The following is a 2,521-nucleotide window of genomic DNA, read 5'->3' on the forward strand; positions in this document are numbered from 1 at the left end:
ATATAAGATAAGTTCCTTCTTACAAGAACTAATAATATATAGCCTATTTCTATTTATCAGTGTATACAAAATTTCAACACTAATATAAGCTTTACTAATAACAAAAACAAAACTCTCATATATAATGTGAATTTAATTTTGGCAAAAAAGTTGTGCTAGTGAATTTAACATTTTCATATTCAAAAATCTAAAATATTGTGGGCTTCTATCTGTATAGTGGATACAAGATTTCAACACGAGTATGAAAGTTTCATGTAGAGGCCACAATAAGCATTGGAAGACGTTTTTATAGCAGAAATTAATTACAATATACCAATGTACTTTATTTCATAAGTCGTGTCGTGTTACAATCCACCGATGAGCGGTAGTTTGATATGATTCTACTAACCATTCTAGTACACCAATGAACTTCATTAGATGATCATATAATATAGATAATGATATTCAAGAGGCGTACCAATTTAGTACAAAGCAATTGCTAGATTATCAGAACGGTCAAAGCAGGTTTTGAAGCAGTAATCAGCGTCTTGAATTCGAACCAAATACAACGCAATACAAGCCTGATCAAACGTTCATACATGCAATTTCTAATCAAACGTTCCAAAGCTCTAACAACACGCATGGACGACATCTAGAAGGGCCGTTTCATTACCTGATCACAGAGAAGTGGAAAATGTAAAGGCTTCCTAACTATGTTCCCTCACATGACACACCGAAAAGTTTCTATGGAAAGGCTATTTGAGCTCGCCAGTGATTCACAGAAGAAGAAATGGACATACCGAAAAGCTTCCGTTCACGAGCCAGTGATACGATTTTCAAATACGCAGGAAAATGGATAGATTGGTTGCATAGCGAAAGGGACAGTGTACGGAGAAGCAACAGCTAATATTCAAGGCCAACAAGCGCAAATTACACGAAGATACAGGGCGAGCCAGTTCTCTTACTCTGCTGCCTCAACGAGGCCCATGTCCTCCACCAGGCCCGCCTCCACCCGGCCCTCCTCCGCCAGGTCCGCCGCCTCCCGGCCCTCCTCCGCCTCCCGGCCCTCCTCCGCCAGGTCCTCCACCACCACCAGGTCCTCCCCTAGGAGGGGGCTTGCCTAAAACTCCACCCATTTCACTCTAGAAGTTCGGACTGAGTAAACGGGACGATTACAATTGGGCAAAAGAATGTAACTGATGCAGCTGGTTGAACGATCGGTTGATGCGAAGTTGTATTCAGGATATATACAAGGTGCTCTGATGCGCAGTCCGCGGAATGCCCGGTCTCGTTGGCAAGCTGAGGGCGAGACCAGTGGCAGTTGATGCTGTGGACGAAGCAGCTGTTGACAGGTTGAAGCTGCGTTCCATGGCAGACCATGATCCAGTTCATGCTTATCTCGTTCTCTTCTAAACATGCTTCTCGGTTGCAATGCTTGCATTTAATGCTCAATAGCTCGTCGAATATTGAAAAAAGTACTTACATCATGGTCTCCCACGTACCACAAGGAACTTTTGACCAATCTCTATATCGTGAAGTAGTTCCAAACTAGGAAATTCATGCATATTTAATAGATAGAACTAACCATTTTGTCCTCTTGCAACAATCGAAGAGTTATTCAAGAGGGGTCTTCTCTTGGAAAAGAGTGAAGTGATTGCATGGTTGACAGGGAAACCAGGGGCTCCCGTCGTGAAATGACCGCGCACAGATTTCATTGAGTCTCTGCTTCGAGCGGAAAGGGAGATGACTCATGAGCGGTTGCAGGATGAGACAGGTTCTAGCAAAGTGCAGAGCCTCAAGGAAGGCCGATTTGACGCAGAGGACGGGGAGGAAGCCAATGAGTAATCGAAGCAAGACACCCTCTCATCATATTTCGAGGTGCTTACCAAGAAATTGCAAAGCGGCTTTTCTCCTCTCACGGAAGCGGAGGCGAAACAGATCCTTCAAGCTAAGCTCCTAGACGGGCAAAGGAGGTGGAGCATAAACCTTGGTTGTTCGAATCAGGGAAGGCGCATGGTACTGTTTGCATGCTTGACTTCGAGGAGGTGCACCTGGAACTTGAAAGGTTGGCAAGGGGGGGGGGGGTTCACTAGGCACATCCCCTCCTTTGAAGAGTTTAAGGAATTCATGTCATTTGAGGCCGACCTCCCACGCGGGTGCTTTTCCATAATATTTCTGAGGAAGGGATTTTCCCTGGTGCAATGCGTCTCCGAAGCAATCAGGGACGAGCTGATGGGGAGGAGCTTCCTATTCTCAGGTTTGTCGATGCTGGTGTTGCCTTGGTCACCGGAGTTCAGTATCGACAAATTCCTTTTGCATGACTGCCCAGTCTGGATTCCTAACTTACCTTCATGGCTCGGAGAGAAAATCGGTTATTTGATAGCTTCCTTGGGGAAAGTGTTGCAGATTCTGCGGCGTCTAGGCAACCGAGTGGGAGAAAGAGGGCATGGATCCTTTGGGAGACGATCCAGGATATACCAGACTTCGTCAAGATTCAGTTTTCGGATAGCGCAATCATTGCACTACAAGTCAGGTTGAGCCC

At 45.3% G+C, this 2,521-nt stretch overlaps 1 long non-coding RNA gene across 1 annotated transcript; it reads right to left on the minus strand.

Annotated features, from left to right (window-relative positions):
- Window positions 1-269: 269 nt before the first annotated feature.
- On the minus strand, window positions 270-1,361 carry LOC147888504 (uncharacterized). The gene is made up of 2 exons (XR_015543063.1): window positions 945-1,361; window positions 270-478 (listed from the first exon to the last, which is right to left on the minus strand). It is a non-coding gene; the product is annotated as an uncharacterized LOC147888504 (long non-coding RNA).
- Window positions 1,362-2,521: the final 1,160 nt, after the last annotated feature.

Source organism: Dipteris shenzhenensis, chromosome 21, assembly GCF_047967505.1.
Source record: "Dipteris shenzhenensis isolate YYH24624 ecotype China chromosome 21, Dip_SZ_1.0, whole genome shotgun sequence".
Lineage (NCBI taxonomy): Eukaryota > Viridiplantae > Streptophyta > Polypodiopsida > Gleicheniales > Dipteridaceae > Dipteris > Dipteris shenzhenensis.